Here is a 27,716-nt window from a genome sequence, read left to right as displayed (position 1 = left end):
CACTTTTCAAATCAACATGTTTGTCCCAATAATCAAATCCAAAAGTATTCATTTTTTCAAAGAAAGAATCTGAATATATCAATTTTGTGTTGGTTATCATGGTTTTCATCCCTGTCTTGTTTGACAATTTGTAATAAAATGTTTCAGCATTAGTTATGTTAAAACCTGAAAAATATGAATATTTGCCATACACGGTTCTAGAGCTCCCTTTTGGAGGTGTAGCACAATGTTCCCATTGATTAAAATTTAAAACATTTCTAGGTTGTGCAGATTTATGCAAGAAATGGTTACCATAATGGTTATAGCAGTACATGCTGTCATAATTTGTAGAACCCTGCAAATAATCATGTTTTGTAAATTTAGCAGACATTACTAAGTCAGACATCATATTGTTTATACTTTCAAAGTCCCAATCATCAGCAAATGAGTTTGGTTTTGCAAAGTCACTCAAGGAGATCTTGATTTGGTGTGGATATTTCAGGATCTCGACCGGACCATAAATTTCATAGTCAGTGTTGTCCCAGGCTACCCCACCAGATATTGGAATTGCTGTGAAGTTGGCTGAAGAAAGTTCTGAAGAAAGTTCTCTTTTCTCGACGTGTGAAGATGTGTGTGGTTTGAGGACCAAGTTGATGTTCTGACTTGCTGTGTCCATTTTAGCATATTTTCCCTCAATGAAGCGTCCCAAGGTAAATACCATGATGAGCCAAAGTATGAGGATAAATGCACCAAAACCCACCCAAAATTCAATCCATGGAGAAACTAGATATGTTTCTTTCAGTTGTTTCAAAAGTTCCTTAGCTTTGTCTTTAAAGGATTTTGATGATGGCTGTGTCTTTTGTTCGCTGAAGCCGTCAGAGGAATCATCGAAGTTGATGAAGTAACCGGATGCAGTTCTGTCAATTGTTCCAATTGGTTCAGGATTTTTGTTTCTCGCATTTTCACTTGGTACTTCTGTATAGATTGGTGTGTCTCTGCTAAATGTCTTTATTTGGGTTTTCAGAGGTCTAAGTTCTATTGCATTGTTGCATAGTCCTTGTTGTTCTTCCGTAGGCGTTTCGAATGTGATGAGCCTCTTTGATAGGACCTCTGTACTGGTAGCAAACCTTGGTGTTCTGCTACTTATTGGGAGTCCACTTGGCCTACTGTTGGTTATCGGCCACATGTTGTGGTTTTACCAGGTCGATGGATACAACTCGGTTCTCCTTTTTTCCAGCAAGTGGCGGTAGTACAACTGATCTTGTCCCGTTGACAGACAATACAGGAACTGCTTTTCTGTAAGAAGGCCCAAATTCCTTCTTTACCGCGATCTTCTCCCTGACTAGATCCCCGACTTTTGGAATCCAGACAGGTCTTGCTGGGACAGGTGGTGATTCTTCAGTGGTCGTTGGCTGTTCTTTCAACTGTATGTTGCTCAGGTCTTTTCTTGTTTTGTTTAAGTCCTGCAAAATAGCCAAACGGTCTTTGACATCAAAGCTTTTTTCTGTTACCACTGAAGTCTGACTATCAAGGTCAGAGATCAACATCCTAGTTCCGAATAATAATTCGTACGGACTGAATCCCTTCAGAGAATTTCTTGGCAAGTTATTAAGACTACGTTGGACACTTATTAGATGTTTGACCCACCCAGCTCCCGAACCTAATATCCTTTCTATTATAGATTGCTTTCTGTCTTGGTTTTTTCTTTACACCATCCCATACCCTCAGGAAGGAAGTGAGAAGATTCCCGCTGGGCTGTGCTCATTTGGCCATTCTTTCCCCCCCCAGGCTGGATTGCCTGAGAAAAGTAAAAAAAAATGGTCGAACGTAGCATGCTCTTAGCGTATATGCCATTTAGACTCGCAAATCTTGTATAACAGTCCGGACGTCAGCCGAGTGTTGTGGATCTACATTATAAGTGGGAACTAGCCTGTATATGTTAATCGCAAGCCATTCTTTTTAGTGGTGATGTTATCTGCCTTGATACGACGAGGTATTAAACTGCTTCTCTCCCCACTGCGATCTCTGTTGCAGTTTGGGCAGTTTTTTACAAACATGGTGTAGTGCAGGCTCATGCCTGGCCACCAGTACCGTGATTGTAATTCTTCCAGAGAATCCTTTAATTTAAGGTGTCTGAGACCCTCGCCCATGTGTGCGTCTGCGATTAACAAGTTTCTCCTGTCCATGTTTGGAATCACTCTATCCCCCACTCCAGGGATTCGAGCAAAAGGAATGGAGTTTGCATCTATGATGTATGTGTAATTGAGTGGATAGTTGATCGGTAACGCCGAGCAGTCGCCTTTTGATGACGTTTTTACTGCCAGCAATGTTTCGCCGTCAATGTATTTTAATGTACGCTTTTTTCGATCTACGGGAGCCGGTTTACTGGCTGCCGCTGCGGCTGTTTCAGCCAATGAATTCCCTACAACGTGAACGCCATCACGCTGGTGACTCAGTGAGTGTGTCACGTGAGTCTTTGGTAGTTCTTTTTTCAAAAGAGCTACTTGTTCCCAGAGAAGTCTCTGCTTTATTGGTGCACCTGTGTCATCTTTGTAACCGTTCTGAATCCATGTCTGCAAATCCTTGTTATATGCTTTGACGCAGAAATATGAATCTGACACTATAAGTGTCGGGAATTCGCGATCCGCATTATCTAGCGCCATTTTCAAAGCTAATATTTCAGTTTGTAGTTCTGAATTAGTTTCTACTGAGTGTGATTTTGTTAATAGAGGTCTTAGTTTACCTCCGTGCCACACTTCTTTTGTAATCTCACATGTGGGATTGTATGCATGTTCTCCCCAAACGGAGGGTTGAGCATGTCCGTCTGTATAGATTACACAGGCGTAATGTCGTAGAGGCAGAATGTCGATTGGCAGAGGATACGTTTTTTCATATTTTAGATTTTTTAATTCTTCTAGTTCTTAAAAGACTGTTAACCAGGCAATACTTGATAATTCATATCCTCACTACTGGATTTTCAGATGGGCAATTCTGGACTTTTTGAAGTTGAATTTGTAACCCTCTGCAGCGAAACCAAGTATTATGGTGTTCACTCTTTTCAAGTGAGTTTCCAAGTCATCATCTGTTAAGTAAATGTCATCGACATAAGATAATGCTTCATCATCATATAGTTGTAGTAATTCTGTTACTCTTGCTGAGAATACCCCCGGGCTGTTCTTGTACCCCTGGGCTAACCGACAGAATTGTTTTTGAGTGCCATTTACTGAAAATGCAGTTAAATATCTGCTCTCTGGTGCTATGTTTTGACAAAAGAATCCGTTGGAGATGTCCAAGGTTGTTTTGTATTTTTTGCGCACTATGTTATTCATTAGTGCAGCACTGTGTGAGTTTTGCACTGCAAAAGTTTTGCAACATGTGTTAAGGTGTCGGTAATCCAAAACTAGACGGTACGAATTGTCTGGTTTGGAGACCGGAAACAAAGGATTGTTCATTTGTGAGGTGCAAGTTTCAATCACCCCTTGGTATTCTAGCTGATCTAGTATTTCATTTACTTGTTTTTTAGCTTCTTGCTTAATTGGGTACTGCCTTTGTGCAGTAGGTTGTGATTTTAACTGGACTTTGTGAGGAGGAGAATCCTCATCCCATCCTACATGATTTTTATATAAAGCAGGTGCTAAGGCCACTGCCCACTTTCTAGCAAGTGTATATTTTTTATGAATCGGTATTTGATTCGAGAAGGCAGGCATAATTACTTCTTCGCCATGAGGGCACTCCCTGACAAACTCCGGTGGCCAGTCTTTTTCAGCTAGAAGGATGTCATAGCCCTTGGATAGGTTATCCCAAAATAGTCCCCTTATTTTCCTAGTCTTATCTCCCTCTATACGTAATGTTATCTCGTATATTTTGTGGGGCTTGCTAACTCTGGTATCTGCAGTTTCCACTTGAAGGTATTCATTCGTGTCCACTGTCTCCAGATGATTCATAAGGACTTTGCGAGCTATGCTCACCTCTGCTGCGCTGTCTAGCATTGTCTGAGCCCATTCTCCGTTTTTCAGTTGTGTCCTCAGTATTCTCGGCATTGTTAACTACCTTGATACTGGCTACCTTCTTTTTTGGAAATTGTGATTTCTTTTTCAGTTGAGCAGGTTCCTTGTCTTTGGACTTGGCGTGCTCTTCTGATCGTCCTCTTCTTTCCGATTTCTGCGAGGAATTCTGAAAAGATTGAGACGGACGTGTATCAATGTCTTGATATCTATCAGGTTTTTTAATATTATCCCTATTTCTAAGGTTATATCTATTCCCAGAGGGTTCACTCTGAGGTGACCTTTGTCTCGGGTTCGGAGATTTCTCTCTTCGCCTAGGAGACCTTCCTCTGGACTGGAATTTCTTTTCTTTAGGATTGGATTGTTTATTTCCATCCCAGTTCTTTTTTGGTGAATTATTATTAAAAAATATTTTTTCTGGACTTGTAGTCAGTTGCGGTTTTACTGGTATTCCACCTAGACTATCTCTGCCTAGTTCTTCATAGGATTTTTCTATGATTCTGGCAATTTCAGCTGGTTGGTCTGCTATATCTGTCTCTTTTAACCTCTGGCGGATCGCCACGTTTGCTGCTTCTCCCTTTATGTTGGCTAGTAATATAGCCGAGACCTGCTTGAAGTCTTTCAGTAATTTCATACCAAGAGTTAAAGCAGGTTCTGGACCGTATTCATCTTGAATTTGTTTTAGCACATCTGGTATCACCGAAATGGATGGAACACCGTGCGTTTTTGTATAGATGGAAGCAAAGACTGTACCCCAAGTGTCACAGTCCTCAATGTGTGGTGCGATTCCCATTGGGAGACATATAGTCAGAATCCTGTGTTTTTCTAATGGGGTGGTGTCAGGAAACACCGCCTCTATTTGGGTAATTTTCTGTGCCAACCAGAATGGTATTTGTTCCCGTTTAGCTGGAACTTTACCTAGGCAGGATTGGATGTTCTGTGGTGTGATTTTATTTGTGTTCCCCTGGTGAGGGGTCAGCTGTGGAATTTTAATCGCTGGCTGAATTGTTGAAGTCCGCATTACATACTGAACTAATTGTCTATGAATTTTTAGTAGTTGTTTTAGCTGTATTAATAGCTCTGCTGCAGGCATTCTTTCGATGTCTGGATGTGGTGTGTATCCGGCTAGGACCGGCCACGTTGCTCCTGGTCTTCCTAAAGGACCGAGCCTTGTAATGTGATTGTTATGTATTAGGGCGCCATCAAATAAGAGCAAATGCTCTTGGAATTTGAGTGGTACTTCCACCTCCTCGAAAGGAGTGTACGTTTCAGGAGGTTCCTCTACTTTGTAATAGTGGAAGTACTTTGTTACAGCATTTGCTGCTGGAAAATGTATCCATGTATAGTATACCTCTGTCTGCCGATATTCGTGTGCCTCAATTACGAATATGACTGTGCCACCTCTAGGTGTCAGTCCATTTTCTATAAGTTTTAAGGTTATAGATCTCCTTTTAATGACCGGAATAAGTATTATATCCGCGTCTGCTGCTTGCATGGTAGCATCAGCATCTGCTATTTCAGTAGCTAATCTAATTGCCTCTCTTTCTCCATCGCTGTCTCCCATTTTACTGACAGGATGGTATTATTTTTGTTTGCAGATCAGGTTTCTTTATGGAAACAGAGATTAGGTGCACAATATTTTGGAACTGTTTTATCCTTCAACGTTGACTAGACCAAGAACCATACATAGGAGTTCCCTCCTGCGAGGTTTTGGAGGATATTATAACCTTTCACCCACTCCAGACGTCTTTGGAGTATTTGGGAAAAGGGGTCTGAGTGAGAAAGCACGACTGAGTTACTCTAAATGTCTTACGTTAGTTTTATCGCCCTTTCCAAACGCGTTGGGCGCCATGTAGTGTAGTTCCTATCTTCCCAATAGGCTCTGCGCATTGGAATAGTACCTACAGCAGTAAAGGCCTAGGCCAGACGTTAACTAGGTCTACTACTGTCGATACTAGACTTAATTTTTGGGTTTGCCAGCTAAGCTCAGAGTTCGCTAGAAACTTTCTCGAATGTTCAAGGAAGGATTAACTCCCCTGATTAGACAAGAAGGGATTTAGTTTCTGACAACCATAGAACATGACAACTTTGCTCTCCCCTAATCAAGAGTCAATCTCGAGAGTCGTGTGAGCACAAGGCAATTATTTTACTCAGTCAGTACGTGCATTCTTAGTCTCATCAGAATGTAGAGAAAAGGAAGAGACGGGCGTGTTCAATAAAAGATGTTATTTATTGATCAGTCTCTTTTCTCGTACAAGAGAAATGGATCGATATTATTGCAATACTTATAGTTAAGTAAAGTGCATACATTAGAAGCAATAGTATAAAATAATACTGTAAAAACATTGATATGGTTTCTGAGCCATATGATGTTTAAAATGATTAAAATATATTTACATACACATATACATTTGACTAAACGTACTCAACTGGTGTTTCTAAATACGCCTACCCCGTGTACCTGACCTAAGTCTAATGCGTGGGCGGGAATAGAAAGTTACAGTTTAGTTTAAGTTTGTTTTTGCCAAGTGAATAACTAAAGAATTCTCTGTGAGGGGTTATTCAGTTCTGTACCTGGAATTTAGGATGAATGAGGAATGGTATCTCTTTCTCTGCTCTCGATATTCCAGGCTGCCTGCGAGGGCTGCCCAGAAGCGCCGGTGCTGGGTCTCTCGGCTTGAGATAGCAGCGCGTCTCTCAGCGCGTCAGGAAGGCGGGGCTGCTGCCTGCGGGGTCTGCTTCTGCTCTCGGCTTCGGCAAGTATGGCTGCTCCGTCTTGTCACCACGCGTGTGTTTGCATAGGGCAAGGTCGGCAATATTTATACCTTAAAGGTGCCGAGATTGACGTAAGGATGGACATAGGTACGTCAATAAAGATGTCATACGACTTGCTCGTTAGCACATTCTTTACTAAAGTTCTCTGTGAAATCAAAACAATGGCCGCACGGATTATCCAGGTTGTCATAGGTTTGATTTGTTATGAGAACGTCGTATGCCTTATCAGGGGCTGGAGGAATGTCGCTTGTCTAATTAGATCTCAAGCGTTATGACCTAATCAGATAACACGTTCCTGTGCCGTAGTGTGACTGCGTCAGATAACGGTATCTGCATCATGGGGGTTTTCTTGCCTCATGGGCTGACTGTTAGTTAACTAGCTAGTAAGTTTAACCAGAATAGGGTCAGGAATAGGGGGATCGAATCAGAACCTATAGAAATACACGACATTTTCACTAGCCTCGTCTTGTGGCGTGCATCACTCTCAGACTGAGCTGGTGGCTTCCAAGTTGCATCTCGATCATCAGAAGCGGGGTTTGAAGAAGAAGATGATGGACTAACCCTCCTTTTCCTTGCTGGAGGTCTGGAAGACAATGGATCTTCTGAATCAGTGGCTTGCTCCAATTTGTCTGCAGGATTCCCTGAAATGCCCCTACTTCAGGAGGAACAACTACTATTGTGGGTTGTTGTTGTGACTGCTCTTGCTGCTGTTCTTGCAGCTGCGGCTGTTCTTGCAGCTGCGGTTGTTCTTGCAGCTGCTGCTGTTCTTGCGGCTGCTGCTCTTCTTGTGGCTGCTGCTGTTCTTGAGGCTGCTGCTGTTCTTGCAGCTGCTGCTACTGCGCATGCTGCTGCGCCTGCTGCTGCCCACTTATCTGCTGAGTTTCCTCCTGCATCGATTGTGTACTACTTTGCGATAATGACATTTCAACATCGCTGTTCGTTAGTAGGCTGGCTACCTCTGAAACACTCAAGGGCTTGGGTCTATATTGGTGGAGATGGCCCGCTGATGCGTAGGTGCAGCTCCCAGCTTGGTCCCCAGACAACGCTGCTGCAGGTGTAATATTTTTTTCACAAAAAACACATGGGGCGGCACACCAGTCTTGGTAAGTGCCACTTCCTTTTTCTGTTCCTTCTTCTCACTGACAACTTTCTTGGTACTGGAGGACCTGTTAACTTTCTTTGGGCCCATCTTCTTCAGATGTCAGCAGGACGCAGGTCCACAAGTTGCAGAGATGTCTATGGTCACACGTGGACGTGACGTGGTGCACAGCAGGACTTCTGTCTGGCAGTACAACAGGCAGTACAACAGGTGATGATGATGATACCTCCTCCTCTGTCTTTTTGTGCACCTAAAAGCAAAAAAGCCAGGAGAAGAACATCAGTGAAATGTTGCATTTGTTGTTGTGTTTCAATTACTACTAATACAAACAAACAAATAAAAGATATAGTGTAGCCATTTGTGAGACTTTGTCAACAAGGGCTTTCGTGGTATACTGTGTACACTACACTCTCAAGAAGAATGGGAAAGAAGAAGAAGAACAACAACAAAAATACAAATGGAATGGAAGTGGACCCTGTTTGACATTAAATTATTTGCTCATCACATCATTCAGGGAGCTCCTGCTGGCAAAGGGGATGGATGGAAGCAGTAAGCCAAGAGGAAAACCATTCAGGCATATATGGCAAAAGCAGTACACTAATCACTCCCACCAGAAATGGCAACCAGCCACATGGACACTCACAAATCACAAGGAACAAGCAGGAGGCCTAGAAAACAATATACTAACAAAATACCTATATTAGCCAGGCAAAGGATGCATGTTAAACCACACTGCTTTGCCTTTCAATGTAATAAAATGCAAAAACAAAAATCCACAGGGGTTACAAGGTCTGCAAGGTACACAACAACACACCACACACAACAAAGGCATTTATTTAACACACCCCCAAAAACAGAAATACCCCCAAAAAACAAAGTTTGCAATTCAATCCAATCCCATCCATGCCCTAAATGATGTTTCAATTCAACAGAACACACAGAAACAGTTGTTTCCTGCACCTGGGGCTACCTCTGAGCCTACTGGATGAATGGTCTGCTGGCAGACTAGACCACAAGCAATACCAAGCTTCAATATGGTCACCAGCCACATGGCCAGGCCTATATAACTACAAGAAACTGAAGACAGACAATGCAGGCCTATTGCAAAAAGCACACTGCCTGTCTTCAAAATGGCCGCTAGCCTCATGGCCAGGTTCACTACAGGCAACCTAGGCCACAAAGGAATACCATGCAGGCCTATATGGCAAAAGCAGCACACTAATAACTCTCATCAGAAATGGCCACCAGCCACATGGACACTCACAAATCACAAGCAACAAGCAGGAGGCCTGGGAAACAATGTACTAAGAAAAGGCCTATAATAGCCAGACAAAGGATGCATGCTAAACCACACTGCTTTGCCTATTAATGCAATAAAATGCAAAAACGAAAAGCCACAAGGCTAAACAAGGTATGCAAGGTACACAACAACACATCAGACACAATAAAGGCATTTATTTAACACACACACCCCAAAACAGAAATACCACCCAAAAAACACATTTTGCAATTCAATCCAATGGCATCCATGCCCTAAATGATACATTCAACACACACCAAAGGAACAGTTGGTTCATCATACACCCACCCATGACCTGCTCGGGGCCTACTGGCTACCCACAACAATTTAAAAAATAAATAATGATAAGTTCCAACATTGTAGTTAGAGCAACTGAAATCCCCCGATCAAACAGACAACAAAACCAACTTACTTGTAAAATATAAAATTCAAAAGTCCTCACATCCAATGATAATGATGCAGAAGACACAAAGGGCCTGATTCTGATGCAGTTAGGAAAGCATTCCCACCTAGGGCCTGATTCCGATGCGGTTAGGAAGGCCTCCTAATGGCATTTGCTCCTTCCAAATCGGATTGGGAACGTGTCTTCCCGACCCAGGGCCCAATTATGATGCGGTTAGGAACATATGCTCCCATTGAAGTTAATGGGAGTCCAACCAAATCGTATCTGGAAGCATCCGGATGCATCGTACTCAGTCGGTCAGACTCTCCTGATCCGAGTGGGTTGGAAACCATTTCCAAACCAATTTGGTCGGGAAGTTTTCCAAACCGCATCAGAATCGGGCCCAAAGAGTGATCCTTCCAGCTCAAAATCCAAGGGCAGAATGAACAGGAGATGGACAAAGCACTGGGAGGAGCCTGCTGGACAGGAAGAGGTAGTTGGAGACTCTGTGGCACTTCCGCCCACTCCCCTAAAAAAGGACTCCTTGCACAAACAAGGACAGCCAAATGTCAATCTGAGGAGGTTTTGCATCCAAATCATAATTTACAGAAGGTTTTATGCTGCTCAAGATATTCTTCTTCTTCAGATTGAACATTTTGAGTGTTATGGATCGCGAGCTTCACCACACTTCCACCGGATGTCGGATGGCATGTCCAAATGATGTGTTGGCGATCTCAAGCTCTCTCTCGCGGTGGTGAGTGACGGGTTCGTGATCTCAGACTCTCAAGGTGTCTGATGGCGCGGCAAACAACGTGATCGTGATTGCAAACTCTTGCAGGATAGCCTGACCGGCTACCAACATCTCATGATGCACGTGAACAGATCGGAAAACTCGTTGGTAAATGCAGAGATCCGGGTAAGTCGACCGCACGCACGGGATTGCATATTTAAAGCGCAAACATGAAAAAAATCTCTGCTACGCCGTGGATCGCGGAAATTTGGACATTTCCGTGTTCTCTGCGGAACGTGTAAATGCCCAAATATCGCAAATTCCACGAGCGGAATGGAATTTGACACCCACCTTTACCTCGGCTGCCTGCGGTGTTGACAGTGTTCTTCACGTTCTCTCTCCAGCTGGCACCCTAAGGCAGTGGCATCTGTATCCTCTTCCTACTCCATCTTTGAGCACCACCAGCCGACAGTATTCACCACAGTTGCTTTCATTTTAATTTAACAGGAGGTGCAGCTGAGCGGCTGTGTCCCAAAGGGAGTGGGCCTCTGGGGAAGGTCCTCCATCAGGAGAACTAGATGATCCAAAAGATCACCTTTGTAATACTCAACACAAATGCTTGTTTGTTGTACTGTAACCAGAAAATTGCTGTTCCCCTTGGGCTATTGGAATTGTTTTGATGCGATTCTTGGACAGAGGGCAACATTTTTTCCTATACTTGCTTTCTATAATGTAGTAACAGTGTGTGTCATGAATTAATCCATGATCAACACCATAATCAAAGATAAATATTTTTATAAAAAGGACAGTTTAAATGATTTCATGTGGTGAGACCCAAAACACATGCTTAACGTGTATTATTCAATGAATGTGCTGCCAAAATAAATGCATATTGCCATTTATGAGTACATTTACTTCACTATAACATGCAACATTAATGGAGGCATCCTGGAGGGAAGTATGGGCGACTCCAGACTGAGTTTCAAACTAAACCCTCCACTCAAAATAACGCTTCTCAAATTCATTTTTCCAGGACAAGTAATTGACAGTGCAGGGTAATGTTTGTTACGATGAACAATGAGACCTTGGTCTAGGTTTATATTTGGTTATGGACTGGTTGGTTTTCATATACTAGTACATTTAGTCGCATGGTTAATCAGAGGTAGAAGACGGAACAGTAATGAAAGCTATGAGAGTAGTCAGGCAGAAACTGTGAGAGGAATGTGGTACATCTCAAGATGGGATTGCAGGTAATTGGCTGGCTGGACAGAAAACATGGGGTAAGATGTAGGTGATTGTGCACTAGGTGCCACACCTTTTCTTCTGAGTATGAAATGGTAGCCAGATGAGAGTTTAGCATAGAAAACTGGTTATTTTATAAAAGGCTTGGTATGTTGGCTTGGAAGAAAGTGAGGAATACCTTAAGAAATACAATAGTTGTCATTGAAAAAGAAAGTGACTTACCATTTGTCCCAGCAGCCACTCTTCCCCCTCCAGTGGATGGTGTGTCTGCCCTCCTCTGTAAGAGCCTGGATTATTACTGGTACTAAAGAAAAACCTAATACACACATTTATATACCTGTAGTTGTCACATTATTTCGCACAAGTTAAAAAAGCTTGGTAATTGGAGGGACTTAAGGTTCCATGCCCTGGCCAAGCCCCAGCCAAGGACAGGCCCATGCTCACCTGGAAGTGTCTTGGCTAGGCCAGAACACTTGATTTTGTTTCAAAGGTGACTTTTTGTCTTATAATTTTTTGTAATTATCTGCATACCAGAGCACTTGACTTTTACAGTGTTGTAATAAACGGCTCTGGTTGCTCTAAGACCCGGAATTACATGTTAATGTTTATGTTGCTCACCATTGATACATTCCTTTTTTCATTAATAATTGTTTAAATTAACATTTAGGTGGTATTTCTGATTTGATTAATTTCCAAAAGTGGCTCATAATGGGTAAACGCAAAGCATGTCAGCTGCTATTGGAAGTGAATGAGAAACCAAAAGCCCAAAGGCATCCAGCAAAAAACTGGGTGTGTTGGAAAGTGCCCTTTTTGCCTGGATGCAACCCCACTCTTTGCCTAATGTTGATATACTTTGAGTGAGTGTACCCTGGGGTCCTGCCAACCAGGTACCCAGGGCCTATGTTCTTTCCCTAAACAGTACTGATGAAAAACCCAATTGCAACTCTCTGGCCACATGTAAGTCCCTTGTAAGAGGTACCAAAGGTACTAGAGGCACTGTGACCAATGTTCTGAGGGCTGCAGTAGTTATTGTGCCACCCTTAGAGACACAGTACCTTTACATCCACCCACTGCCATTGCAGGCTGAATGTTTTGGTGCAAAACAAAGTGAAGAGTCGACATGGCACATCTCTGTGTGCCATGCCTATAACCCACTGCCCTGGCAAAGGTAAGCCTCCCCTCTAGCTATACCAGTGGCGAGCGTACAGGGGATTGAGCCCTGTACCCCTACTGTGTCTCAGTCAATTCTTAGTCATTGTCAGTGCAGTAATGCACTTAAGAGTATATAGTGCTGATAGTTTGTCATTACAAAAGCCCCAGCATCATAATGGCTTTACTGACAACTGGGTAGTTTTGTATCAAACTTCTCAGCGCATTAAACCCACACTGATGCCAGTGTAGGATTTAATGAAAAATACACTCAGAGGGCATCTTAGAGATACCCCCTGAAAAATGACCTAACTCTATTGTCCTGGCTGAGTGGCTGCTCACCAGCTGCCACCACCAGACATGTTTCTGGACCCCTGGGATGAAAGCATGCTGCTCTTGGGGGTCTGAAACAATGCATATCCTGGGAACAGATGCCAAGCCTCCTCCTCCAAGATGTGCAGAGTCCACAAAGGGGACGCTTCAAAGGTTTGCCACCTTTGTGAGCTACCCCAGCCATTTGCTGCACCCAGCAACTGGCTGCCACTGGTTCTGACCCCCACTTTGTGCGGGAGATTCAGCAGGAAAACCAAGTTAGGAGGAGGAGTGTGCCCACTTTTGCCAACCCCACCCCGCTGGTGGGGGAGGTGAGGTGAAGCACACCTCTCAGTCCCACCCATCTTGCAGAAGGGGGACCCAGCCAACCACAGTGAGGCTTATGCCCACTCCAACCAGAAGGTGGCATAATAGGGGATGTGTCCACCCCAAGGAAGGGACCCATTGGTCACGACCTATACCTACCCGTAAAGCTCCTAAATCTAGTGTTACCTTGCCTCCTCAGAACAGAGTTGAAAAGAAGAAGCAAGAAGAAAAGGACCGAACAGCCATGCAGAGAGAAGAAGAGGACACCCACTGACTTGGCCTCAGCCCTACCGGCCTGTCCCGTCCTCAGACTCCCCCCAAATAACCTCTGTATGTCCTGCAGCCAGAAGCCCCTGAAATCCCGAAGAGCCTGCCCTGCCTTCGTGACCAAAAAGGACTTTGTCTCCTGTGAGCACCGAACTTGTTCAAAAGTATCCGACTCAGACTGAATACGCAAGTCCCCATCCCTCCGCTCCCGGCGCCCGAGCCCAGGCCGAGTGACCCAACAGTTAAAGGAAGTCCTGTCAACGGTCTTAGTCTGGACTCTAGTGACCCATGAACCTCAGCAAGCTCCTAAGACCTACCTGGAGCCAACAACTGAAGATCCACCTTGACCAGGACCCAAGGCAAACACCCCAACCGACTCCTTCACCAAATGCTTGCGGTCAGAAAGCAATGATTCCCAAAGACCCCATTCACCTCATCAGCTGCTGACCGACTCAGGGGGATCCGTGACTGAATCTGCAGCTTCAGCCAAGACTGCATTCTACACATGTCTGCCTCTGTGCCGCTGGCGGTGTGATTTCTTTGTGGGCCATTTCACCTCAGGGCTGATCTCGACCCCAGGAGTTCTTGTCGCCCAATCTGGTGGCCTGCTTACTGCAGTCTCCCTACACCCATGGCTGGGCTTGTCCGTTGGTTATAGTATGGCTCCTGCAACCAGCACTTGACCGTCTCTGTGCTGCTGGGTGTGCGACTCGAGTGCTCCTTGAATCGAATCTCACCCACAGACTGTAAAACCCAGATCTGTACGCTCAGAACTAAATGTGGCTCGTCAGTGCAGCATATAGCTGTGTTGAGTTTGCAAAATGTATTGACTTTTTTTCCTTCCCTCAGGAAATGTACCAGCCTGGCATCTAGTGATACCTGGCTGTGTTAGAAACACAGGGGCATATTACCAAGCAATAGCGATAATTATCGCTATTGCTTGGTTAGAGACAAGAATTTACCGCTGAGCTGCGGCGATTTTTATCGCAAATAAACCTTGGTATTACCAAGGTTTATCGCAAATGCGATAAAAAACGGCCGCAATGCATGAATATCGCTGAAAAGTCAGTGATATTCATGCATTACCGAGCTAATGCTCTTAGCCATGTTATCCACCTACCATTGGATAACATGGCTAAGAACTGCTCAGGGCTGGTGTTAACTTTTGGAGATATTCGCGCTTAGCGGGAACATCTCCATAAGTTGGTAATAGGAGATAGCGATGTTAGCGACTGTTTCCAGTCACAAACATCTTAGCACGCCCACTTTGCATGCCATTAGTGATAAATATCACTGACTTGCAAAGTGGGGCCCAAGATGGTCACTATCTCCTACTAGCTGTCGCTAACTGGTGTTAGCGACAGCTAGGTAATAGGGAGATAATTTTATCTCCGCTTTCTTGGCTTTTAAAGCCAAAAAAGCGGAGATAAACCCCTTGATAATATGCCCCACTATTGCATAGTAATTCTACTGTAAAATTGAGTCATTGCATTTGAGTTGATGTTAAACTGCATTTGTTCACAAAGTATTATTACATTCATGTTAACCAGGCCTGGCTTGGTTCTAGCAAATAAAATATAAATAAAAGGTATTTTTTTACAAAACCAATTGGTCCAAGTTCAGTCCTTGAGTTTGTGAAATCATTCCTTGACTGAGTATCTACAATAAATGCTTAGCACTATCCTCTGATAAGGCCTTACTGCTCAAACACAGTACAAAAATAGAGAGCAAGGTACTATCTACTTTATCCGCTGCCTACCTTCGGGGATCCCCAGGGCTCTGTGCACACTATACCTCACTTTGGTGTAGTATATACAGAGCCAGCTTCCTACACTGGACTTTAAGCAAAATTAATGCTTTAACTCAAGAGGTGGAGACATCTAGTCTTGACAATGATACCCCAAAAACCAGCCAGTCATTGATGAAAATGTCTCACTTTTATCAGTGAAAGGGAAAAGGTCTTCCATCCAATACTAAAATGAGTTTTAAAAGGCCTGAAAATTGTGTCCCTCTAACTGAAGCTGGCCGGCCCTGCTGAGGCTACATTAGACCTGGGGTTTCCTATGTTGCCAAATCAACCCACATTTAATGGGAAACCTGCTTCAGCCCATAACTCACCCTCCATTCCATGGACAAATCTATCACCTGCTCAAATAGGTATTTTCCCGTCTTTTATATATTGAAGTATACTACAGGGAGTAGGATCAATCAATCAGTCATTTGTTAAGCGCACTACATACCCGCGAATGTCTTAAGGCGCTGGGGGGGGAGGGGCCGCTACTGATTGAACAGCCAGGTCTTCAGTATCCTCCTGAAGGTCAACAGGTCTTGGGTCTGTCGTAGGTTCAGTGGGAGGGTGTTCCATGTCTTGGTGGCGAGGTGGGAGAAGGATTGCTCGCCGGTGGTTGTTCTTTGCATGCGCGGGACGGTGACAAGTGAGAGGTCAGCGGAGCATAGCTGGCGGTTGGGGGTGTAGAAGGAGAGCCGTCTGTTGAGGTAGCCTGGGCTTGTCTTGTGGAGTGCCTTATGTGCGTTGATGAGGAGCTTAAAGGATATCCTCTTATTGACGGGGACCCAGTGCAGGTTTCTCAGATGGGGGGGGGGATATGGCCATGTCGTGGTACATCAAGGATCAGTCGTGCTGATACCTTTTGGATGCGTTGTAGTCGATTGATGAGCTTGGTCGGGGCTCCCGAGTAGAGGGTGTTTCTGTAGTCGTGTCTGCTGCTGACGAGGGCCTGGGTGACTGTCTTTCTTGTATCTGTCGGGATCCACCTGTAGATGTTGCAGAGCATGCGGAGGGTGTTGAAGCAGGAGGAGGAGACGGCGTTGACTTGCTTGGTCATTGAGAGCGTTGAGTCGAGGATGATTCCCAGGTTGCGTGCATGGTCGATGGGGGTCAGAGCTGCCCCCAGTGCCGTTGGTCATCAGGAGTCGTCCCAGGCTGACGGGCTGGAGCCGAGGATGAGGACCTCCATCTTGTCTGAGTTCAGCTTCAGACAGCTGATCTACATCCAGTCGGCGACGGCCTTCATTCCTTTGTGGACATTGGCTTTGGCAGTGACGGGGTCCTTGGTGAGGGAGAGGATCAGTTGATTGTTGTCGGCGTAGGAGATTATGTTGAGGTTGTGCTGTTGGGCGAAATGTGCGAGCGGGCCATGTAAATGTTGAACAGTGTTGGGCTGAGGGAGGATTCCTGGGGTACGCCGCAGAGGATCTCGGAGGCTTCAGAACGGAACGGGGGAGGTGGATGCTCTGGATTCTGCCGGAGAGGAAGGAGGTGGTCCATTCCAGAGCCTTGTCTAGGATCCCTGTGGCGTGGAGTCATGCGCGTAGCGTGCGGTGGCAGACGGTGTCGAAGGCTGGGTGCTTTAACTTTGCAAAAAAGTAGAAATGGACTATAATGATTATATTTATGAACTATTGAACCCTGATGCACACAGGCGGTCAATATCCTGGACACCAATAGCATTTGTAAGATTGGTGAGTGCGTTTTCTGATCTCATGTAGAAGATTATATTTATTCTTTTTGAATGCATAGTGTATGACATTTTCTTATTCGCAACAGTAAGCAGTCTGACTATCAAGCATTAGTAACCACCATTACCAAGGTGTGATGACCAGTTAGTTTCTTTCTCTTTTTGTTTCCCATAATGTCTTTATTCTTTAATTATGCACACCGCATCAGTCATACGTTATGCACATGGTAAACCCTTCCTATTATGTTTCATCATCATGCATTTTTACCAATTAATCTCTGTGCTTTGTAGGAACAAATGCATGTTGCCCACCACTTAGAAATGGCCGCCATCGTACATTGCAACTAGTGCCCTTGTCTCTTTTTTATTTCTATTGGCTACATATGGATGGGTCCTGTAATAAAAAGTATCAATGTGTATTAGTTAAATTCTCATATTTGTCCAGCTTACGTTGGCTAGAAAAACATGCTGTTAGCGCTGATCTGCATTAGGCACAGGGAAAAAGAGAGAAATAATGATGATCAAGTGACACATCTAAGGATATAAGCAGGCAGGAGAATTTCCTACACTGTGGAGTATGTATGTTCTAGTCACTGCATGCTGGGCAAATATGAGATTTTAACCAATATACATAGATACTTTTTATTACAGGTACACCACATTTAGGATTTAATAGAGATTGGTTTACACCTGCTACTAATCCGTATTCCAACCATTGTGTAGATGAAAATCAATTTTTGGTTATGACAAAATGCCAATTGATCATTTCCATGACAGATGAGGCGAGAGACATGTTGACCTTTGATGCTAGAGAGCACCCAGAGACCATTGTTCCACAGGCTAGCCACTATTGTCTTTAACCAGAAAATTAGACTCAGTGATTAAAACTTGATTTAGAGTACTAGGTAGCCTCCTTTATTACACTACCTACACTCACTACTCCATCATATCGATCTACACTTCATGGCCTAGACCCCCACTTCACCTAATGGTTTGGATTGAAAGATGTGTCAGTCCGAGTCACCAGGATCTCGGGGTGTATAAATCACATGAAGACAGCATAATTCAATATACGGTGAACACCATGTGTATAGGAAAAGCCAACACAGCGCAGATCATTCATACATGGCTGACAAATCCAGAACAATTAGTGAAGGGTTTCCATCAAATAGACTCAGTGATCAGTCCTATCATTTGGCCAAACCCAAGTGCATGTCAGTCTGGTCCCCTGATCATTGGGACAGCAAACACCGCACCATCTATTGCTGGTTAAGGATTTGGTCCACCAACATACGCGAACCGTCAGTGATGGCTGATCCTTGATGGTCAAGTGAATAGCAGTGCAACAAAGAAATAGTGACTTTAAAATAGGATGGAATGTCCTCCTACTAATAACTTTATTCTGCGGACGAACCACAACTCTTAGTTAAAAACCAAGAACAGTGCAAGAGAGACAGTCAAACAAATATCTGTCTGATAACGGGCCAACATGTTTCTGCCTATCGGGTATAAAATCCCATGGCATTTGTCAGGGCCTCTGTTCTTTCAATAGTTGCACAAGTAGTAGTGAAACAAAAGAAACACCACCACCACCAAAGTGAGAGAAATTAAAAATTAGAAAGGTTGAATACGGTACAACCTGTAACAACCGCAGACATTAGCCCTCCATGTCAATAAGGAAATACAAATTCCTCCATGGTAGGGAGAAGGAGCTCACCTCACCTGGACCTTGCTCAGGTTGTACGAGGCCCCGCGCTATCCGTCGGTACCGCAAGCTTCCATCTGAGACTTGCACTGTTCTTGGTTTTTAACTAGGAGGTGTAGGAAGTCTATTTGATGGAAACCCTTCACTAATTGTTCTGGATTTGTCAGCCATGTATGAATGATCTGCGCTGTGTTGGCTTTTCCTATACACATGGTGTTCACCGTATATTGAATTATGCTGTCTTCATGTGATTTATACACCCCGAGATCCTGGTGACTCGGACTGACAGTCCAGCTATATAATTAAGCTGATAGACCCTCTGTGTTTTCTGTGTTATACATATAGAAGTTGCTGGGGATAATAACCAGGTACGGGTCTTTAAACCTTATAACCCTTGGACCCTCCCTGAATCCGTTTTGTTGTTGATTATTGGATTAAAAGATCTCATACAAAGAGCCCCTCAGGCATTGCAGCGCCGGCACGAGGAGCAAGCCTGATGATGAAGCATGACACCCAACTGGGTGTGCGAGGGCGCCAGTTGCAAAAGGAGCAGACTCCCATTCACCCCTTTGGACTCTAGACTGACCAAACATATATTCTCATTTTGTGAGTTTGTCTAAAGGAACTGCATACTTATGTGTTACAATTTCTACCTTTAAGGTGCTCCTATGCTGAACCTACAAGCGCCCCTAGTCCTCTTTCCTTTGAGGGGTCTCACTAAGACCAAAAACAAACCTGTACCAGGGAAAACCCTGAACGATCCCACAGATAAGTAGTCACTTCACAAACAGAATCTAGGAGATAGTCCCGAATAAAACTCATTTATCCAAAGGCATCCATTCCCAAAATACCACAAAAGTTAGATTCCACTTGCAGTTGGGAACTCTTAGACAACCAGGACACGACGTGGACATTGCACCAGGTGATTAGACGATCACCACACCGGACATCTAGACATGCACACACTGAAGTACACTAGCTCTCCCCCAGGTCAAGAACCACCTGTATCTTCCTCATCTGAAGGTTTGTCTGGGTATTTATGACTATGATACTTTTCAAGAAACGTCAAATTGTTTTATTGTACCCACATAATCCATATATGTGCAGCCCAAACTTCTTTACTTTGAGACCGTCTTCAGACACGCCCTTGTTGATACTCTCCAGGCCGCTGCATTTAATTAAACCGAATTGTTCCTGTTTTGCCCAACACCTCTTGTCTTTTCATTGATTTAAGGTAAAATCATATTCGAGCAACAGATGTTTGACTCTTTAAAGATAGTTTAACTTGTAGCAGCATTGTAGGCATTGTTTGAATAGTGTGCACCATTCTGCTCATTTCAATATTATGTGCAGTGTATTTTAACAAACTATGACATGTGTCTCATTGCACATGCCATATCAGTTTAGAAAGCATAGGTATGTCAGATGAGGTATTTAACAGGTTGATTTTAGTAAAGTGAAAATATAACCAAACACTTTTTGAATGGTATTTAAAGATGAATAAATAATTCAACATCAATGACTATAGAGACATAATATTTCTTACACACTTGAATAACAATTAAAAAAAATGATATCTACTAAATGTGGGTGCATTCACATATATTTTTCGTGGCCCACAAGTTGTGAAAGGTTATGCACATTAGCACTAGAGAGGAAATACACAATTGTGTCTAGGTGTAGCTCGCTGAATCCCTTCTAGTGGGAAAAGCGTATAGCACATTGCTATTTTGCTTGGATAATGTCATCAGTGATGTCATCAATGATGTCATCAGTAGCGGTGGGTGGCGGAGCTTGTGAATTTCTTTAACTCCGCGCTCCACTTGGAATGTGGAGTTTGAGGGGAAAATAAACTTTGCCTCTGGTGTAGCAAGGTGGAGTTTTCCGGTCCCGGTCCACTGATTGGTAGCTGAGGTTTGTGAGGTCATGGCCAAAATAGATTGTTAATGATTGGAGCTGTATTCTGTTTTAAAATGACGTGCACATGACTGAACATGCAGCCTCTACTAGTAAGGCCGGCTTTTCTGCGGACTTCCTCAGCAGTGAGGCCTGACATCGCCCGCCCCATGTAAACTCCCATCATGCGCCTGCACCTGAGAAGGGGCGTAAGAGATGTCAAAACACAAACTTCACCTCCCTCTGTAAAAAAATGCACAACAGAGTAAGATGCAAATACAACTTCCCCACCCCCTCAATATCCCTCCACTCCTGCTTACCACACAACGTATTAATTCCTAGTTGATAATAGGCCCCCCAGTATGTCAGCAGCAACATGTATATATTAGGGCACCACGTCCTGATCTCTCTGCAGTCTGGCCCCACCCCTGACCCCCAGCCGCTGATGTAATATATCACAGGTGCAGCTGGTACCACTCACTGCTCCCTGCCCCTTCCCCTGATTGATTTATGTGACCACAGCCTCCTTGTTCTCATGCACTGACTGTGCGGTCCTTGTAGAGTTTTGTAGTGATGCCATGCTGTAGCACCTAAACACAAAGAAAGCCTTGCACCTGGGACAGCGGCTTAGTGAGTCGAAAACAGACATTTGGCACAGGCCCCACAGTAGATTCGGAAGTGCGTGGCCATCTTAGTCACATTAAACCACGCCTCCAGTGAGTGTTTCTTGATGCTTAAAATGTGTGCCCCAATGGCAAAAGGACTTTATATTATATTTGTTTGTACATATTCCCTTCAAGTACATTTATTTAGTCATGGGGGCAGTCTCCGCCGGCCTCGCCACCGTCGCCCGCATCCAAAGAACGACCGCAGGCAGCAGATCATTCTCCCACCTTGCCGCCAATACCTGGAACACCCTCCCCACCAACCTACGGCAGACCAAAGACCGCCTGGCTTTCAGAAGACTCCTCAAGACCTGGCTCTTCGATCAGTAGCAGCACCGCCCCTCCCCAGCGCCTTGAGACCCTCACAGGTATGTAGTGCGCTTTATAAGTGTCTTGATTGACTGATAACTGTTCCAATTGCCTTTTTTGTGACAAATCAGAAATTGATTTGATGCTTTCCTGTCCTGCGTCTGATGCTTGCAGGAAAATATGACTGTCACAATGGCTGAATTTTAGTGAGAGAAATCAGGCAAACATGCACAGAATGTGTTCATACGGTAGTCCTGAGCCTGAGTTAGTCTGTCTTCTAAAGCCATAAAGGGTCGGTCTACACGTGTTTTCTCCTTCTTTGTCATCCCTTGTTGCAGTCTGCCTTCCATGTCTTTGGTTCTGGTGTGGTGCATGGACTGTATTATTTGTATTCATTTAATCTTTATTTCGATACGCTGTATCATAAAAGTTACAAGAAGAAAACAGCACAAGTTTTAAAGGAGACATTGCATCATTGCACAATCATGGGTGGATATGAATACTAGCATTGTGAATCATAAGGGGCAGGCATCAATCATAATTTAAAACGTGCATAAATAGTTTAAAAAGGCACAATAAAATCATTATCTTAAAAAAGAACTCATCAATTTTTAACAGTATAATTTAGTTTATACAAAAATGTATTGAGTCTCGGCAAAATTTCAGAATTTTTCACCAGTTTTTTTCCTAAGGAAATACACTGCTAGCAGGAACCTACTAATGACAAAAACAAAAACCTGGCGCGTATCGGTTTTTAAGATTCTTTCTGCTACTATGCACGATCGCACACCAATATTCACACAGAGGGGTTTGATCCATCTTTTCCTTGGAGTTATGTAAGCAGAGCAAATGAATAAAACATGCATGATGTCCTCCCTAACTTCCTCACTGCACATCGTGCATTTGTCATTACTATCTTTAGTCCACCTTGCTAAACAGCTTTTTAACATTAATACTCCATATCTAAACTTTAGGTATAATGTTTTAGCCAAAGGTGGATTTACTTCATTAAAAAAAGTTTCAAAATTTGGGCCTACTTTGAATGACAGTAATTCTTTAGTCAAGGAACCATTTGTTATGTCATTAGATCTATGATCGTCCATGTAAACCCAGAAGGTTACTTTTAAAATCTTCTTTGACCAAGGTGTTAATGCAGATGGATTACTCCAAAAGTGTAATAATCCAACCCTCTCTAACCATGTTCTAATATGTTTGAACCAAGAGATGCAGTTGGAGGCATCTAGATCTTTTATCTCCACTAGAGCCTCTCTGTAATGTAGGAGCTCTGGTGTTGTCCAAATTCTAACCCAGAGCATTAAGGTATGGCATGGTGATCTGTACGCTTCATGTTGAGATCAAGTATCAACGCAGTTATAGGAGTGCGTACCGGTACCTTTAGGAGGGCTCTGTAAAATATATTCTCTTTCACCTCAAATGTCTTTTTACAAGACGGGCGCCACAGTTCAGCCCCATATAAAGCTGCCGATTGTGCTTTGGCCCGAAACACCTCGAGTGCTGGAAGCACCGCTTTATTGAGGCTGTTTCCATGTCTCTTTAGTATTGGACGAGTATTCTGTATTAGCAGCAGCTTACTCTTTTCAATTTGTGATTTCCACTGCATTTTTTAATCAAGTGAAATGCCCAGGTAACTAAAACTTTGGGCATATTCCAGTTTTTGATTATCCAAGACTAGGTTTTCCCTAAACGAGCTGTGAGGATTTATTGCCACGTACTTTGTCTTGCCGGTGTTTATCTCTAGGCCTTTTTTGCTGCAATAAGTTTGGAAAGTATTAAGCAAGCATTGTAGGCCTTTGGAAGTTTGCGATATTAAGATGGTATCATCTGCAAATAGTAGGGCCCGGAATTTTCTCACCCCCCAATTTTGGCGCATCATTTCTACAATTACTTAAAAAAGAAGGGATGTCATTAACAAATAAGGAAAACAAAGTTGGTGCCAGGACACAACCTTGGCGAACTCCCCTATCTATTGGGATAGATCTAGATAGTTTGCCACCTGGGCCCCACCTCACCTTAGCAAAGTTATTTTGGTGTAATCTTTTTAATTGGTCAAAGAGGTTGGCCGGTAGTCCCTGGTTGTCAAGTGCTTCCCACAAAAGATGCCTGGGGATGAGATCAAATGCGGCTCTTAAGTCAACAAATGCCACATACAAATGGCCCTTTCTCAAATTAACGTATTTCCAGCACATACAGCAAAACCTAAATACTTGGTCTATGGTGCTAGTTTTAGTTCTAAATCCTGCCTGGAATTTAGTGCCTAGCATACATTTTTCGTAAAACGTCTATTAAACTAATCGGGCGATAGTTTGCAGGATCGCTCCTATCGCCCTTTTTAAAAAATACAGATGATTTCTGCCCCCCTCCACGTGTCCGGTATATCTGCTCCAGCAGCTATAAAGTTGCACAAATAATTAACATACGGTACCCAGACACCCACATCATGCTTATATAAATCTCCTGGGATCGTGTCTAATACTGGGGCTTTGCCAATTTTAACAGAGTTAATAGCCAAAATTGTTCCTGCAGGCTGAATTCTAAAATACATTCGCACGAGTTAGTTGGTCTCAGATCATCTCCCCCCGGCACCAGTCTCCGGGGCCGCATATAATTTTGTGAAGTGGTCTATCCATGTCATTTCATCAAAATAAGCTTCTCTAGAGCCATTTTCGTTCCTGTTCCCATTAGCAACTATTTTCCAAAATGCCATGGAATCCCTACTTTTTGCTTCGACCAACATGTCTGACCAGATTGTTTCATCCCAAACTGTTTTAGCATTTTCTAGTACCTTCTTATAATTTTGTCGTGCTTCCTTAGCCATAACACTTTTGTTCTAATTTTAATGGCTTTTATTAATTCTGTTTTAGCACTACGACAGACTTTGTCATACCAAGGTTTCCCCATCGGCTTTTGACTTCCTTTTTCTGTATTTGCTTTAGTTTTCTTGGTTACTAGGGGAACTATTTCCCTAAAGAATCGCTTGTGTGATTCTAAGAATGTATCCCCATCAACCACCGATTCAGGAGGTGTATAAATACAGAAAGTGCTAGCAAAGGTGTTGTAAATATTTGCCAATTTTTCATCATTTTCCAGTGTGTGTGCCCATTTAGCTGCGCGGCGGTTGTTACTCATTATTACATTGTCAGTGCTCGCTAATGGGACGATGTTACAATCCAATGGGCTAGGTATTAATTCACCTTTTAGTGTTAATTCAAGCGGCCGATGGTCACTCTCTACTCTAGGCTTAACCTTAAGGTCAATCGCATATTGCCATAAGTCAAGAGATAATATTACATCGTCTATTTTGCTTTGGGTACTATTTCTGCAGAATGTGGGAACCATCGGTATATCCGAGGGGAGACGACCATTGCATGATCTTAAACCATAGGTCATAATTAGGCTCATAATTTGGAGTGCTAATGTCGTACATGGGACCTGTTTTAAGCTAAGTAGTGCAGGAATCTCGTTTGCCAAATCTTCGTCTTCGTGAATAGTCTCTAGCCCCTTTATTGGCTCGTAGTTACAGTTAAAATCTCCTCCTATAATTATACCTGTACCCAATTCCACTTTGTTTAAAACGGAGTCTAATTGATTAAATGTAAGTGACTCCTTTGATGTCAGGCCTGGCCGGTTATAAACATTGTATATGTGCAGAACCTTATTATCATTGGTCACTATTTTTATGCCAAGGATATCTGGGGAATCTGTCTCTATTTGTTTTACGCTTCCATTAAGGGTGACTTTTATCCAAATGGCTAAGCCACCTGAAGGCCTTCCTCTTTTTGACGGGACTGCTGCTATAAAAAAACTTTTGTAACCCACTCTATGCAGAATCTTGATTGCCCAGGTTTCCTGCAGTAGACAAATATCACCATTTTCGATGAATTCGTTCCACCCCGGATCTCTGGTATTCTTCTTTATTCCCGCAATATTCCACGAAATAATATTTATACCTGGGCTGGTATTTTGATTAAGACATTTTAGGGTAATATCACTAAAATTTAAGACGATAGTACTTGAAGGCAATGTCTCATCATGATCCTTACCACCCCTTTCGTCTCCCCTTCCTAAATTACCTAGAGTCGTAGTAAGCCCTATGTCTATCCTTCCTTTTTCCCTAACTGGGCTATTCAGTACAGTGGGTTGGTGCAGTCAATCCACTGCTTCCAACGCAGATAGCTCTTGGAATCTATTAGGAGTGTTGGGTGTTTTTACCGCTATGTTGTGATGGGTTTTGTAAAAATATCCTAGTGGGAGTGCATGGATGTTTGTGTTGCTTGTGGATGTTTCTTCGTGGGCTCTCAACAAGGGACGAACTAGATGAGGGTGTCTAAAGTTTACGAATATGCAGTCTCCCCGTATGTCTTTTGGAGAGTTCCCCACCCACCCTACCCTGCGCGCCATTAAGATCTCAAATGCCTTATTCCTATTGAGGTTTGTATATTTGGATAGCCAGTCCATAACTTTGTTCTTTAAATTGTACCAGGATTCCTTCTGGTCCCTTTTTAGTGCAGGAACACCTGCTAATACTAGAACATATGGGCACGTAACAGGCGGGAGATCCAAAATATCCGTATTAGTAATCAAATCTGTCCCTTTGGGGCTATATTGTGTTTCCCTGCGATGGTTGGACTCTGGTCCAGTTGTTACATTATTAGTGGCAGAGGATTCTTTATTATTTCTTAAACAAGCTCTATCTGGACTTCTTCCACCCACTTTCGGAGAGTTTTCCGTTATTCCTTCAGCATCAGTGGGGTCTCTATGCTTCTCCAATGATGCTTTCAATTAAGATATTAAGTTTGCCCCTTCTACAATTATTCCTCTCCCATCACCTATACTTTTCCCTACGTGAAGTACAGCTACATTTAGTTGGGCAATTTCAGTATTCAGGTCCCTCAATTTAGTATCCCTAGTTCTACTTATTTAGTTATGAATAGAAGTTAGGGTTTTTTTAATAATATCTGCCACGGTCTGTTCAAGACCCTCTATTATCTATTTGTCCCTTCCTGATCCATTATTTTCATTATCATCGGTTTGTGTCCCTGTTGATCTAGAACTGTTGCTTATGAGTTCTGTTTCTTTTGCCTGAAAATTGGAACTTCCTCCTTTCCCTCCTGTTTTCCCTTTCTTTTGACAAGATTTCTTCCCCCTCAATGATTTTTTGCTTTTTTCCTCCTTATGTGGTGCCGTTGGTCCCACTCCCTTTTGTGCCCGTCCGAGACTCGCCCTTGCATTTTCATCAATTTGTCCGATTGAAGAATTAGAGTGAACTAATAGGATGCTATCGTTCTCTTGTTGGTTAACTACGCTAGTTGTAGGGCACGTAATTTTCGATGGGAGCTGTTCCCTATTTGTCGCATACTTGGGAAGTTTAGAGGAGTCTAACGATAGTCTTCTCTGGGCAATTTCAATTTCTCATGACAATACATGTTCAGCTCTTGTTATGAAATCGTCTAATGTCCCAGCTGTTCCCTTCCTTTTACTCATAGTGAAGTTAAACATAATCAAATTATAGCACTTACCCAAGCAATAAGGAAGATGGACAATGTAAGTGTGAAAGTGGGCAAAGAAGTCAATATTGTCCGGGAATACAGGGGTGTACTAGGAGTTGTCTCCAAGAAAGTTTTGAAACAGTACCTTCTCTCAAGTAACCGCCAAGAGAATGGGCTCGGCCCGACCTTCTCCGGCCTCTGACGGTCGCGCCCTTGTCCCGGGCTTAGCCCGGTGGTGCCTGCGCACGTCCGGCGACTCTAGGTTCCCCTCTGCACTTAAGCGCCTCCGGGCACGGGCTGGGCGTAGGCGGCTTCCTGCCGCTGTGGCAGCTGGGACCTGTAGCTCCCCCCTCTCTGCAGCCGTGGATGTCAGCTAGCTTGCGGCAGCGGGGGGAGACCGGTCCTGGGAGCGGAAGCTGGAGCGGAAAGCAGGGCGGCGAGATGGTTTAGGTCAGATTTCCCCCAAAAGGCGAGAGCAGGAGTAAAGCAAGCAGTGCAGGTAGGATCCCAAATGCAGCAATTAAAAGTCAAGGGCAGCAGCGGTAGAACACCCCGCAGCGGTAGAACACCCCTGTCTTATTTGGTTCCA

This window comes from Lissotriton helveticus, chromosome 12 (genome assembly GCF_964261635.1).
Source record: "Lissotriton helveticus chromosome 12, aLisHel1.1, whole genome shotgun sequence".
Lineage (NCBI taxonomy): Eukaryota > Metazoa > Chordata > Amphibia > Caudata > Salamandridae > Lissotriton > Lissotriton helveticus.
This window is presented reverse-complemented; position numbering follows the sequence as displayed.